We start from the raw sequence: 16,663 nt of genomic DNA, 5'->3' as shown, positions 1-16,663 counted from the left end.
GTATCCGTATTTGAGACTACTGGGTCCGTTCCAATTGCGTTATCACTTGAGCAATCGTGCTTGCACTCGTAAGTGGATTAAATGAGTTTATCTAAAAGTATTCTAAAACACCGTAATTAAACATTATTATTATGATAATATAAAAGAATTTATTTTTTAAACTTTTTATTTTATAATAATCTTAATTAATTACATTTTTCATACGAATCAAGTTACTGGCTCTAGATTTAATCGCTACCATTTACCATGACTTGTAATCGGTCGTTGACATTGACAGCGCTCTATGAGGGGCCCGATGGTACGACTAGTGACGCGCCGGGGACATATCGATAAAATTATTGAGACAAGTAATTTTTATCGTCAAACAAAATTAATTGTTACGAAGTTAATTCCTAAATTAGGTAATTCCAAGGTATTTATGATATATATATTTTTTTATCGTTATCTAAATGTGTTATCAGTTAATTAATGTACAGATATAATGTGGTAAGGACAAATTCTTATATGGCTTGTATTGATAAAATTTACACATATATTATACTATGGGATACACATATATTATATTAGTAGATATTTATGTTTGGAAAATTTATTTTAGTTTAAATTTTTTCTTTAGTTTGTTTTCTCTAAAACGTCATTATAAGTGTCTGTCTGTTTAAAACATATATTCGGCAATAAAATATCAAAAATGTCTGTTTGCAAGCAAACCGACACAAAGATATAGGGTTTTAATTCGGTAGTTTTCTTTTTTTTATTGTTAAGAATAACAAATTCAATGGATCCCATCCTAAAAAAATGATACAAAATTAAAAACACTATTTTATGAGAATAATTAATATTTCATTAAGTTCTGTAAACGATTCTTTCAAAATAATAATAACAAGTATATGTTATTGGCATGTCATGTCATGTTAAATAAAAAAAAAAAGATTTGTTAAAAAGATAAAAAAGTGATTTCTTCACGTCATAGCGCAGCCTTAAAATACATTAACAATTCGCATATTCATATAACTGATTCTGATAATGCTGATAAATCGAAAATCGATACAAAACTACTGATAAAGTACTTACACATCATTCGACACTCCGGCGTCGAGTTAAAAAGACGTATCGATAACTACCGCGCACATCACTATCATCAAATCGGCCTTTCCTTCAGATATACACTTTGATGGCATTTGTGTGATCAGTTCGTGTAGTAACTTATTAAGATGTTAAAAGTGTTTCGGATACAATATTATTTGTATTTCACCATAAAGTAACAGTTCATCGAGGCTACAAATTAAACCGTGCGAAAAAAAGGTAAGTCCTATAACGTTATCTTAAATCAAAACATATATCTGGGACATAGAGTCCATATTGCTTTGCCATTGAAGGGACATTTGACATTGACATTTCTTGTTTGTAAAACATCTTTATTGGACATTGATTGAATAAAAATTTGTTTCAAACACTCCTCATTGGTAATTACTCTTACTCTTTTCACACTACAGAGCAAAGAGTTTCATTGATTCTCCTTTACATGGAGACTTCACGATTAATTGCACGTGTATTATTTACACGGTTTTGTATAAATGAATTCAAATAACCTTTTTATGGTAATTAGTCAATTTAGAGATATTATATACATTGATAATTATAAAATTGGTCCTGTTATATGCAGATGACACAGAAATCGGTATTGTATGTGTGTTTTGAAAGTAATATTTATTATCGAAGAGCAAAACTCACTAAAATAAATGTGACTCAGAACTTCAATAGAACTAAGTCTCAAATAATAGTAACATATACATACAGATCTTAGGTTTTATTAGTAATCATTTCAAAAATTTAGTATGCTGTACCTACCAACTGTTTTGTGTACACAACAGCGTTCTAAATTTATAAATCCCGTGAGAAAAGAGGTTTAGAGTTTTGTTTAATTATTAAAATTTATATTAAATAACCGACTTCACTTAATGAGAAATAATTTAAGAGTTGCATATAAAGATATATATATGTATAAATCGAAAGTATCTTATGCAAGGTAACCTAGATTGGTGTAATTTGTGGGTGTGTTTTTGATGTCAAATATATATATATACATATATATGTATATATATATAATACATATATAATATACATATATATATACATAACATTTTACATACTACAATGTATGTTTGAAGTCTAAATAAATCTCTTTTCACTAATCGTTCGTTACTCTGTTTTTTCTTGTAGACTGGCAGAAGAAAAAATGTTTTTCTAAATATTAAGATTCAGAAGAATTCTGATAATAGTTACTTTATTATATAAATACCAACAAGTTATTAACTCACAATGTTACTGTTATATATAGGAAGTGAATAATTCAGTTATTTATAGTCAAGGTTACCGTGAAATAGGGAAGGGATCAAACGTACAGTTATTTCCTACAAAACCTCGTTATATTAATCTTCACTTTGGATTTAACTGAGTTTTGGGTTCAGCTTATTTTTGGGTAAATATCAAAATTATATAATCTACAAAAGCTTATGAAGTCTGAATTAAAAAAAAATAAGATTTTTCATTTGGAAAAATACACACACACACACACCCACACACACATATATAAAAGTATTTTTTTTATATATGTATAAAAGTACCAATATATTATGTAAGGTTGTTATCGATTGCCGGGATCGCCCCCTTTCTCCGAGGGAGTAAGTCCGGTCTTTGCCAGGACCGGCTAGTCGCTGGTGTGCCCTGTCGCTGACAGATCCGGGGTGCACCAACATAGCGGCCGATGGCTTTCGCAATGGTTTTAGTGAGTAGGGACCTGCCCAGGTCGAGTCTCACACATCCTCACCGGCCCCACCAAGGCCGGTGAGACGGCTCGTAAAAAGAGTTTCCCTGCGTAATCAAAAAAAAAAGGTTGTTATCGATAAGAAATATATTTCTTAAATTAGTTATATGTTATCTTAGAGTAAGTAAATGAACAGGTTGGAACCGGCGACTTCCTTAATGTCACGTCTCAGTCGATACGTAAAGTGATCTATCGCGCCCTCACTGAAATAATCAGATATTATTTTATATCTCGCATTTGTAGCTGGATAGTCTGAACGAACGAAAAATCTGCATAACACAGGTCTTCATAAACATTAATGAAGATGATTGATTTATACCTAATAATACTGAAACGTTCTTATCTAACTCTTCTTTGTCTTAAATGTAATTAACGTAGATTTAAGATAGTTGGAAATAAATTTTCTTGTTCTTGTTATATGAAGAATTTGTTAGTTGCACATAGGTATGTTTGAAACGATTTGTGTCATTGGTAAATAAAGCTAAGCACTGTGAAAAGAGAGTATATAAAATATATAGTTATTTAATATATAAGTCTATTTGAATATTAACTTGTCGTCACCGAAATCAAATCAGCATCTTTAATATACATTAATGGGAATATGTATAAGAATAAAATAAATATGAACGTAACCAGAGATAGCCGGTGTTTGGCAAAAATCTGGTTTCCTCTAGAAATAATTTCGTATATTAATCAATCTCTCATCTCCGCCCCAATGACCTCTCAATTGAACTCTCCTGATGTCAGTGATCATTAGTTCGACAATTCCTATAATATATAAATATGATATGTTACTTAATAACATATAGTTTCCTGTAAACGATTCTGATATGTTTTAAAAGTAATTAGTATTTGCCCGCTGATGGTTTTATTAAATGTAATCTATATTTTTAACCAATATAACCGGTTCATGATAATATAAAAAATAAAATAATATAGATATTATCACTAGTATTTTAAGCTGTAGGAATATAAAGCAGTAAGTAGTCCAGGACCACGTACCACTAGTTTCACGTTACACACGAAGCGTTTTGAGTTTCATTCATAAATCGTAGAACAAGATAGTATAAAACTAAGTTGATGAGTGGAACACGTGGAACTTTCTGTATGTTGTGAGATTATACGCTTGTGGTAAGAATAGGAAAAGAAAGATCTATCTCAAACTGATTCAATACTAAGACGATGGAACGTGTATCTATCAGATTATTCAAATATTTAGATATATAAAACAGACATTTTCATCTCGTTTGTCCGTGATCACGGTTGCTGCAAAGTAACCGAAACCGGATAATGTAGTTTAAAATAATAAAAAACAAAGTAAATCCGAAAATATTAGTTGTATTTAAATATTAATTTAATACTTATGATTAAGTAGACTACAAAGTGAAAATGCACGACTTTTAGAGTGTTTCTAGCATGCACCTAACCAAGATATGTATCTGTGATTGTCAGTAATCTGTAATAACTTAATGTAACTTGAAACTTGACAGAACGTTTCAAGTAACAAAAGATGATTGCCGTAAATGTTGTACATCTACGAGTGCGATGAGATTCACTCAGCATATTTCTCCAGACTTTGTGACATATGGTCACGCGAACTTAAGAGTAGGAGTATCCCAATTTCAACATATTTAGACATAATATTATGTTAGGTATAACAAGTACTGGTGTTATATGAAGTGAAAAATGTAAAAGTTTTTTCAAAAATAATAAATACTTCATAGTTAACTGAAATTATTTTAAGAGAAATCGAATATAAGATCGTACGGTCTTGGTGTTTTTTTATGCTAAAGAGGGAAAAAGAGCAGATGGCCTACCTAATGGTGGTGGTTACCGTCACCCATGGACATCCGTAAGATTATTTTGTGTATGTGTTGCCACCCTTGATTGGGGAAGAGGGAAAGGAAAGGATGGGAAAAGGTAAAGGGCAGGAATGGATGGGAAAAGGGAAAGCGTAACCGGCTCTCTCACTTATCGGACAAAATGAAGCCATTAATGACTACTCCACGACATTCTTCAGTGAGAGGGTGGTACTTCCTCGGTCGAGCCAGCCCATGTTCGAGCTGTATTAACTGACTTCTGCTCTACACCTTAGTTATATTTATTTCTGTATTATCTTAAATGCAACCAGCTAATATTTAGGACAAAAGGAAAGAGCTGGGATTAAAATTTCTGTTAAGTTGAGGTTAACTCACCATTCCATCGTGCTTTCGTAGGAGTAGGGGAAAAAAGTCATTGGAAAAGTAGTTGAAGGGTAGTTCCGTCTTTGTTGCACATTTGAGTTAATGTGGACCTTAATTTTACTTTAATCAGTGCGTGATAAAATTAAACCAAGATTTTTCGACTGCTGCAAACTTTTTTGCTGCTGTACACCTGATGTGACATTTTGGTTGTTAATTGACTGATCATAAGTGAAGCTGGGTCGACATCAGTACAATCTTACAGAAAACGAGTATAACTCAGTATAAAATATAGCGAGGTTATAGTTTTATACTGAGTAATTTAATAACGGCTTAATACTGAGAAAGCTTTAGGCTTTAAAATTATTGCTTTCTTTCTTAAATTTCAATACTATTGTTGTTATACTTTACTTTCATGAAATAATATTTCTGCTCTCTTTTTCGCCTTAAATGAAAACGGATTTATTATTATATCTCTATAATAATATCGCCGTTAGTGGAGTGCCCTACGTGTGCATTGATTAAACGCTGCAATCAAGTGATATCTCTACGAGTCATAATTACTTTGTGGAACTAAAATATAATGAATGTCATAGTATATAGTTAGTATTGTGTAAATATTACTATGAAGTGTGCTACTAGGAATAAATACGATTTCAGAACTTATTTAATAACTTGATTCGGTTTATTTTTGGGTATAATATTTTTAATATAATGTAAAATATTTAAATCTTTCTCAGGATTATATGTTATAAACATTCCTCTGACGTAATAAGCAGAGAGTTAAAGTTAAATGAAACCAAGTTTTTTAGTTACTACACTTTTTATTTTTAATTTAATTGAATTTTGCTGCTGCTGGAAAAATTTTAGTTATTTATAATATGAATAACTAATAGTAAGCAACTTAGAGGTCATCAATCCACTTACTACGTCGTAAAACACGTCGTGAATTCTTAAAACACTGCCGAAGCTACAATACACTTATTTGTTTGTAAATTCTTGGAATTCAATGTCCTAAATAGTATATTACAATACGTAGTATTTTTATATACAAGCATCTATTCGCGGTTTTGGTCGATTTTTAAATATTTTAATCGTTTATTCATGAGTGAGACAAAACCTCTTAGCATTCAATGGATTCACCGTGCGGGTGCCGGGTCCATCGCGTTGCAGGGAGAGGAGCTTCATCAGTGCCTGGGCCTTGCGACCTAGGTGTAGGTTTAAGAAGCCTCTATCTAATGCGACTTAAACGCTCACCTCCACTGTCCAAGTTCCTCCCTCTACCTAATCAAATTTGAAAAGAACCTGCTAGGGCTGCCTTCGAAGAACGTTCCAAGAATGAATAAATATGAGTTTTGGTCAGGCCAAAGTCTTTTAGTGGATTGTAGAGAGATTTAGCCGTTATACCTCTCCCTCCAACTTCTACCGCGTACAAATCCACGACGAACCTATTATTTCGAATATTATATTTCTTGTCAGCTCGTTTGTGAGCTCGTAATATTTATTGACCTTGATGGCATTGTCTTTGGGGATGTAGTATTGAGCTCTATCCAGGAGTATTTTACATCCCACCATCAAATGCTTGGCAGTTCCAAGTGCCTTCCCACAGATACAGCAAGGTTTTTTGGTACTTTTACCCTATCTTACTAAATTACTCTGATCTGGGAGAGGCATTTGGAACGCATTGAGATAAAATTTTAACAATACTGGCGACCAATCACGAATTAAGGTGCGTTATTTTAGTGATAATGGGATGCAAAAATCCTATGTCTAATCACTCGTTCTGCATCTTTAAACTCATTTCATGGATGTTATATTTAGCATTTTCATCTTGCCAAATAAAATACTTTAATATATTCATATCTTCGGCCTTCTTACTTAATTCTAACCCTTTTCTGTTAGTTTATGCTCCTATCATAAACTGCTTATGGAATGGAAGTCTTGACTCTAGCTCTTGGGCATACTTGGCTTTTGGGAGCTATGTATGACGTCATCATGGGATTTACACAGGATATATCTCTTGGAAACTCTTAGGTATTTATAGAGCTCCGATGGCCTTTTAAGACTCATTCCAAAACTATTGCGATCTCTGAATAAACCTGATGAGTTAGAGGATATCGCGAGCCCCAGCCACAACTTCAACATCTTAATGACGCCTGCATCAAATTTTGACCAAAGTATTTTAATAAAATCATAGACTAGAAAAAGGTCAATTTAAACGTGAAATTAGGTAATTATCGTAGATCCAAGCTTTTTTGACGTAACTGATCTGTTGGCTACCTCGTTGAGATAGAGTGTTGTCAAAAAGCTATCTACTATTCCTTCAAAGGTGGAGTACATCCTATATGATCAATCTTCCGACCAAGAAATTTAAATGGTACATTTTCCGTAACCATGGAAAGGCATCGACCGCCTAACGATAATCCCGGATCATATAAAGTATATCTTGTATTCCGTCTACCAAGACACAGACATTTATTTGGTTTTGTCCTCAATCCATCCGTCAATATATATAAATAATTTTGTTTTGCTATGTGATCAAAAAAAGTAGGTAAACTTTTCTATACCTATTGTATATATAACTTATAAATTCATTCATGTATCTTGACTGAAAAAATAAGCGAATTTTTATGTGTAATGATTTTTACGTACTGAATACAATACGTACTGAATATATATATATAATACATGATAAAAATCAATAAAAAACACTTAACACATAATTTTTTTTTTGTTTCCCGTACCTCTATCGGAAATTAAACCTTATAGAATGTTTTACAAAATTCCTTATATGGCGGCGTGATAGTATCAAGTTAAAATTTGTATAAATTACTTAGACAAGATGATAGAAAGCATTTGAAACAAATTTGTATGAAAAACATTTCAATACAAGATATTTGAGAGTCGTAGTCGAATTTAAACCCGCAAATAACTTCCTGTTGGCCTCATCAGTGACGAAATTTGGCAAGAATCAGTGCTGTGTCAATATTAACATATAACGGTAAAGTAGTTAACTAGTTCCACTAGTCTTTAATTTTTAAATAATAACACAAACAGGACCTTCCATATATAGAATAAATTAACATATCAACTTAAACATTTTTATTCATAAACCGTAACAAATTAAGTGAAATTATTAAAATGATTTTAGAACCTTTAAACTAAACTAAGTTTTTCGGATACTACGCGGTTTTTTTTGCATCAACATAATCCCGAATTTACCGTTTCTTTATAGTAACCGTGATCATAAACGGAATTGATGAAAATGACGACATTTTAGGAATTGCATATTATTACATTGCTTTTCTATTATGCATGTTGATAGCTGGAATGAATCCAATATCGTGCCTTTGTAGAGACGAAAAGTTATGTGATTAAATTATTCATAATTACTAAAAATTTCGTTTCCTTAAATAACTTCTTTGTGATTTTCTTACTGTCAATGCTTCATAGCCGTTCGTTTTCAAGGTATTTTACATTGAGGTACATTACCTTTGGTTGAAACAAATAAAATTTTCTAAACTATGTTACATGTGGGCCAAATTTTATAAAATGTGTACCTTGCTACAAAAATAACAGTAGCTATAGTGCGTTACAGTTAATAGGCAATATATTTATTTATATATACACATATGAGAGATTTTTATCGTTATATTGGCTCATCATGATATCTCCGAAACCATAAGGCGTAGAAACTTGAAATTTAGTAGGAATATTTCTTTCAGTGAATAAAGGTCAGCTAAGACTTTACGATATTCCGTCCACGAGAGGTGTTGAGGAGCGTCAACAAGGGTCTGTTTTTAAAATATATCTCCTAAATGTTCCAAATTTGGTAGGAATCTTCTACGAGTGATGTAGAAATTATCTATGATCGAATTTTATAATTCATCTCCAATAATGATGGGGTGGATGTTAACAATTAAAGTTTACAATTTCTGTGTTTTATGCCATGCGAAACGTGCGGGTAAAGGCAAAGGTATTACCTTTTAGTTAATAAAAAATATATATGAGTTGCTTGAAACTGAAAAAAGTTTAGCTTTTAATATGTATTATCTTTTTAATGTAGATTTTATTTCAATATTTGTTGATTAAATCCAGCTACATATGTACGAAATTATATATATACTATATCGTTAACTATTTCGAAAAAAAAACATTCTAAATAAAAAACAATCTTCGTAGTTATATACTTAAGTATTATTTTATATAAACAAATTATATTTCGAGTGAAACAAGAGAAAGGGTCATTAAATTGCCAGTAACGAATGTTTTCTGTATTAATCGTTAAAACCTTGAAAATAAATGAGATTGTAATACGAAATAAATTAGGATGATTGCGTCATTTACGACTAGTGTATGGGGGCGGTTTCGTCCGGATTTTTTTAGTGCTCTAATAATAATAAAATTTAAAGTTGAGTTATTGCTCTGCTAATATTGTCATTAATACGAACCATTCTTTGACGGCTGATGGCTTTGAGCAACAGTGATTACTCTAGACTACACTGGAGTATTTTAAATACGTAAATTCTTCAAGTTTTCCTAGTCAGACTAAACATAACACATGGTAGTAACAAAGTTAGTATATTAGATTTTTTTTCTGTTTAATATATTTTGAATCAATATATTTAAAACTATGTTTTTCTTATATTAAATTTATAATTCTTCACATAGAAATATTAACGCGATTTCTTGAGTGAGAAACGGGAAAGGCTTCGTAGGTAGTTTAAGTTTAAACTTGTGATAAGGCATACTGTTTGTAACGTCGAATTTAAATTTCTATTTTGCAAGTACCTTTAACGTTGATACTATGCTGATGAGAGTACTAATGATTTAGTCATTCGTTAAATCACAGTCACAGTCCATTTTCTTAGGCATTCTAGGCTTATACACACTTATCTTTTTGTATAATCTGTGTCAGTAGTATCAATATTTAATCAATAAAAACATGAATCTATAATGAATCATTATCAAATTTCAATCTTATATATAAGAAAATATAAATTTTTTTACACACATTAAAATTTTCGACTTCAAAAATTTAATTGTACATTTTTGTACGTTATTTTACTTGAACTGTCATTATTCAGTTACACAATTTTCTATCTATTTATGTATAGGAAAGCCGATTTCTCTAATCCTTATATCCTGTAGAGTTTGAAACAAATAACTATTAAATGGTTATTTAATAATTAAGGACCTTTACACTCATTTTCTATACATTTCTTTGTAGGTGGTAGAGACTAGTTGTGGTCAAGTTACTGCTTGAACATGGGCGAGCTCGACCGGGGAAGTACCACCCTCTCACAGAAGATCGGCGTTAAGTAGCCTTTAATGGCTGCGTTTCGTCCGATGTGTGAGAGAGCCGGTTGCCCTTTCCCTATTCCCACCTTTTTCCGTCATTTCCTTTTTCCCATCCCTCCTTTTTTCTAAAAAACCAAGGTTGGCAACAGAGATGTTACGGATGTCCATGGGCGACGGTGCCCACCAAGTAGACCGTCTGCTCGTTTGCCACCTTTCACATAAAAAAAACCATTTGCAACTGTCCCTTCTTTTCATTTAATATTTATTGTTTTTTGTTATTCAATTTTATTTCATATACGTACAAACAGACGTTTGTGTTATATTTATATAGATATAAGTGCAGTTACATATAACGACTGATGTGGCCTTGAACTGATTCTGTTCCATCAAAGTTTGTTCAACCCGAGATTCTAAATTAAGGTTGGCGCTTGATGCATATAAAAAAATCAAGAAACATCGTCATGAGGCATGAAGGTTATATATATTTATTATAATATTATTAATTCATATAGTGTACAATATATTTTTAATACTAAAACTTTAGTATGAATTTTATTTAAATCTAAAAACCAATATGAAAGGCCATCTAATTTATTTAATATGGAGTCAATACTGTTAGTGCCAACCCTATAGTGAGACCTTAACGCGAGGTAAAAGTTTAACAGTTGACATGACGTTTATCACGTACACAAATTGAATTACAGCAAGAATGATCAGGTGACGCTAGTAAAGGCCGGAAAACGGTTGGGTTACCAGTTTAATAGATTTTCAAATTTAATATGAATATAATAGAGTTATTTCTCTCATTAAATATTGAACACAGCAATGGCAAAAAGGACTTATAAGACAAAAAATGTTTATTCCTTCCACTAAACTATTATGTATAGGAATTTTAATTTGCCTTTAAAAATAAATGTGTATAATACATAGACAATCTGTTTGTCTGTTTTATATAAGTTGCTAGATTTAATATGAAATCAGATACAATTTACGTCACATTAAATTTACGTGGTACAAAAAATGTATTTAATAATATTATAACGAGAACCAAGGTTAACAACTTAAAATGAAAATGAGTTGGATTCACTAGTGCTTGTGAATTTTCTCATTTAGTCAAGAGGCGAAGTTTTCAAGCGTAATTTAAGTAATCATCATTAAAAATAATATAAAACAAATAAAATCTAATGTTATACACAAAATGAAGATAAAATCGTATTTGATCTTATTTTTTTGGAGGTTCATTATTGCTTGTTTGAGCTTTTCTAATATCAAAGAAAAGAACAAACAAAGAAATATATATATATATATTTGCTTAAGAAAAAAAGTCCACTAGGCTCTAATAAAACAGTACGTATTTAAATAAATAATTGGAATTACAAATTAAAAACAAGGTATTATTATCTGTACATTACTAATGTATGAATAAAATATCATTCATATATGTTTTCTTACATTCCAACACGATCAAGTTCATTGACCCTTTACAATCTCACGTATTTAGTTTTTCTTTAAACAACAGTGACAGTTTAGATTATATTAATGTATCACACATACGTAAATTGATAAACTATGAATAATATTGAAATAAACGAAAAAAATATTTGTTTTATTATTTTTTATTATGTAATTTTAAGTGTATGCGATTGTAAATAAACCTTCAATTCCAGCAGCGACATAGTGAAATCCTTTGAAATTATTTTACATGGAGATGGTTTAACGAAAATTCTAGAAATTTATAAGTTATAGTTGCTGTTCATGAAATTTAGTACATCTGAATGTGAATAAAAGACTTTGTTCATTTAAATTCACATAAAACGCTTTGTTTAGATATGAACAGGTACAAGAGATCGTAATGTTATGTCCTCTTACTGAAAAATAACCTGGAAAAAGAGTAGCGTAGAAGTTTAGAGAAGAATAATAGAAGAAAAGAGAGTGGCAGAGAATGAGAATTTATTATATTTTTAATTTTACTATGACCATACCTTATGTAAGTTGGGCGTATTATTTATTTCAATATTAAGAAATTAAGCTGGGATTTATTTCTACTAAAACGTGTATGTATGAATACAAAAAAATTGTTTTTTTTTTTATATAAGGAATTAGTAACTCTACAATTGGTTGACATTTTTCAAAAGTATAACTTATCACATATAATATATATTGAGACGTGGAGGAAACCTAATTGTTGAAGTTATTTCACAATAACCTTTGACCCATCTGACTTAGTTTTAAAATCATTCAGAAGCGCTCGTCCGTCATCACGGCGTTTGCGTCACAGTGACGTAACAGTTGTCCTCGACATACATAAAAATCAACGCGATTTTCTCTATCTCCATTATCTATAAATATATCTGAAGGAATTCCTTTCTTTAGTATATTCTTAATAATTACATACACTTTATAATGAATTTGTTATGTCTCTATTCCTTTTAGACAAATTTTAGATATACACCCTTTTTAAAATTCGTGTAAAGTAAAGTACATATATATATATATATATATAATAATAATTTAAATATAATATAATATAAAATAATTTAAATCAAATCCGAATTAATTTCTATTGAAATTACTTTACACTGACTTATTTTAAAACACGGAACTAAACACAATGAGTCTAAACGAATGTGCAACTTGACAGTCAATGAAGAGTCAATAGTAATAATTTACACTAATCAATAAGGACAAGTCGTCAATCGGAATGTCACAGAGTAATGAACTAAATTTTAAGATAACTTTTAATACAAAAGATAAATAAGTAACTATCCCGACATTACGCTTAGATGACGGCTAGATATAGTTAATGATTATTTTTATGTTATTAAAAGAATAAATTTTTGAACAAAGAATGCAAGGCAAATCCTGCGTTATATTACATGGATAAGAAATTCATTTCTGCCAATAAAATACACACACGGTACTCATCTACCGCGTCCAATCAAGCATTAATAATCACGAATATCTGCCATTGAATTAGTGAATCGATTTCAAGGTTCCATTACTATTACTAGCTTTTGCCGTCGAATTTTCTCGGGCTACAAGTCGTAATTACGAAAGAATCTTCAAAAAAACTGTTCTTCATATATAAAATATGTGTTAGCGGTGTTTGAATGTGTTAAATAAAATAAAGTTTTGCTTATTCTGAGTTTGTATTAATCTGTGGGAGTGCAGTAAACTAGTATCATTGATTTGATGGTGTTAGACTGCTTGGCGACTGCATTTACTGGACTTCGTACTATTGCATCATATCTGATCACGAGATATGACGGACCAATTAACTGGCTGAGTTGATGGACGCACAAAAAATACACGCCACCAGGGTAGATACTCAATCATGTATGAGGAAATACTTCGTTTATATCAAGCTGAAATTAGAGGAAACATTATATATTTTGTTTTAATTCAATTGAACACATTATTTAAAAATAATGACAGAACACTGCCAAGAAAAAATCCCAGCATATCGATTAAATCGAACGATTGCAGGTCACGTTGTTCTTGTGCTTTTAATTTAAATTATTTTCATGCCTTCGACTAAATAGTTTAAGGGCTATAGATTTTTATAATGGTATTTAAAAAAATGAGATTTTTTAACGAAGACCTAAAATTAAACAATATTTGTAATTTTTTTACTTTTCCATTTTGATTCTGAAATTTAAAAGGTTGGATCCATTGAAAACTTCTTCTCTTACTCTCTTTTAATCAATGAATATAATTTTGTACTAAAATTAAAATTTTTAACAGACGTGTTGCTCTTTACCAGTCTTATATTTAGTTCAAAACTTTCCATACGTAAGAGCAGCAGATCTTTGCTATTTATTCACAGCTTTCCCGAGGAGTTTTCTTTTAAGAAAGAGCAAGGATTTTAAGAAAAAACAAAAACATGGGATTCTACTAATATGTCATAAAAATCTGGATTGAGTTGAACAATCCAGTAAATATTTAGGTATCAAAATATTTCTTGCATCAGCCTATACAAAATATTTTATCTACGTATAATTTTGTTATGTGTTATATAAAATTAAAGCAATATATATATATCTAAGGAATTTTTCAATAACTGGCTACCATATCAAAAGTGTGAATAATCGGAGGAATGTTGAAATTTTAACGTTGACTGTCGATATGGAAATGCTGTGAACATTTTTGTTAATAAAATAATGAATGATTTCTCTTCGAACCTTGAGAGGATATGATTTGAACCGTCTTTGTAAAAAAAAATATATTTACGTTCAATGAGAATTTATTGTATTATTATTTATAAAAAGACTTTTAAGATTTAAATAGTTTAGAGAAAATTTTAAGACGTAGAGTTTGATCAAAACTCTGAACTTGGCATTTCCGTCTCTACCTGTATTCTTATTTTAATTTAAACGTGATTATTTAATTAGTTATATGAATCAAATTTCAGTGGCTGGATGTTTTCTAAATGACACCTTAGTATAATTTAAACGTTCACATCTAAATCGACTATCAAACAAATAAGTCGAGTTAGCTGAGTTAGTAATCTTTTGGTTCAATATTTGACCGTGTTTCTGTGCGTTTACTGTATTGTTTGTTGATTCTGTAACGGCATTTTAGTGTGTTAATATCATTCAATACTCTCTCTGTGTTTAGATTTGATTTGTGTTATCATATGATAATGATATAACAGTAATTTTGATAAATCTAATGTATGGCACACCTAGTTTTGAAGATGTTTCAGATTATATAGAATCGTTGCCATTAAAGAATTATTAAAAATATCCGAACAACGAGCCTGTTTTGAATCTGATTACTATTTTTTTAATAATTAAATGTATCGTTACAAATAATATCGATTATTGAATGTATGTAGAAGCTGTGGTGGCCCGGAGGTTAAAGGTCCGCCTCTCATACGTGAGGCCGCGGGTTCGAAACCTGGCAAGTACCAATGTGATCTTTTCCGAGTCATATGTACTTTCTAAGAGTATTTAGACACCACTGACGGACGGTGAAGGAAAACACCGTGAGGAAATCTGGTCTTATAATTTCAAATTAAAATCGCCAACCCGTCTTAAGCAAGCGTGGTGATTAATGCTCTAACCTTCTCCATGTGAGAAGAGGCTTTCGCTTAGCAGTGGACTCCGATAGGCTGATGATGATGATGATGAATGTATGTATGTTTTCTCGAAATGTGATGATGATTAAAAATTACGTGATGTCATAAATTACTTCTCTGATTAAACGAAATTACTTCGTATCATTTTCAAATACTTTTTGAACTATAATTTATTGTTTATTGCAGTTCATTAGATTGCATGTTCCTTTTCATTTATTTATGTAAGTGAGTAATATTTTATAATTCTAAGTGTTTATGTAATTAATAAACTTAATTAAATCCCCTAACGAATGTAGTTATGAGGTAACTTATGTCAAACGTAATTTATGAATCGATTTTAATGTATTTTATTCTTGTATTGATTATAATCATTATAAATTATTGATGAATCATTGAATGATTCGGACATCTCATGGCTGAGCGCGAATGAGCTTTTCTTAGTTTTGATATAAGGAAATATATTTTAAACGTTATATTTGTACTTGGTAACAACAAGGGTTTCTAATCATTTCCTTGTTTTTTTTTTTGTAATTAATAGCAATTTTTTTTTTGTTCTTTTTTAATATTACGCTCAGCTTATTAAATTTACGTTGAAAATAGTTCACACATAGACGATGGACGGGTCTGATGATTGAGCATAAGTTTTTTCTAGTTTATAGCAACATTTATAGAAATATATCGCTTTATTATCACTGAAATAATTTTCCGGAAAATATTTTTTTGTCAAAATGTTATCGAACTTTATAAAATAGACCATATTTAAAAAGAATCTATTATTTTGATTCTTTATAGTAATGGTAAATTAACCTTAACAGATAGTACGTTCTGTTAAATCAAATTTAAATGTCTGGAATTATATAAATTCTACAATACATTTATGTGTGTAATTTTTTTATAAGACTATATAATGAAATAGATTTATGACCTTTAAATACTTATATATTCTGATTGTACGAAGTGAGTGAAATATCTTAAGCTGCTCAATTGCATGTTTTTTAGTTTTTCTGCCATAAATGAATACTTATTTATGTCTTATATATAAAAATATTCAACTCACTTTGTACAGATGTTTGTGGTACCACTTTTCTTTACTTCAATATTTTTACTCTGAATATTGTCTATCGAAAATAATACAGCAAAAAGAATATTTTAGGTCATCTTTGATCTCTCATTCGTCTAGATCCCATTTCTATATTTTACAGGTCCAAATGTCATCATTTAATAGTATTTTTTTGTTTAAACCTTCATCTCGAACTTAATTGCCAGAATATTTAACTC

The 16,663-nt window shown here is 30.4% G+C and overlaps 1 protein-coding gene across 1 annotated transcript in view; it reads left to right on the top strand.

Annotated features, from left to right (window-relative positions):
• The first annotated feature begins 1,092 nt into the window (after positions 1 to 1,092).
• Positions 1,093 to 16,663, top strand: part of LOC116775762 (neural/ectodermal development factor IMP-L2-like) — a 33,627-nt gene continuing 18,056 nt past the window's right edge. Inside the window, exon 1 of the mRNA XM_032668744.2 lies at positions 1,093 to 1,302. The gene's annotated coding sequence lies outside the window, so the exon portion shown is untranslated. The remainder of the gene's footprint in view (positions 1,303 to 16,663) is intronic.

This window comes from Danaus plexippus, chromosome 27 (genome assembly GCF_018135715.1).
Source record: "Danaus plexippus chromosome 27, MEX_DaPlex, whole genome shotgun sequence".
NCBI classification, from domain to species: domain Eukaryota; kingdom Metazoa; phylum Arthropoda; class Insecta; order Lepidoptera; family Nymphalidae; genus Danaus; species Danaus plexippus.
This window is presented reverse-complemented; position numbering and strand designations above follow the sequence as displayed.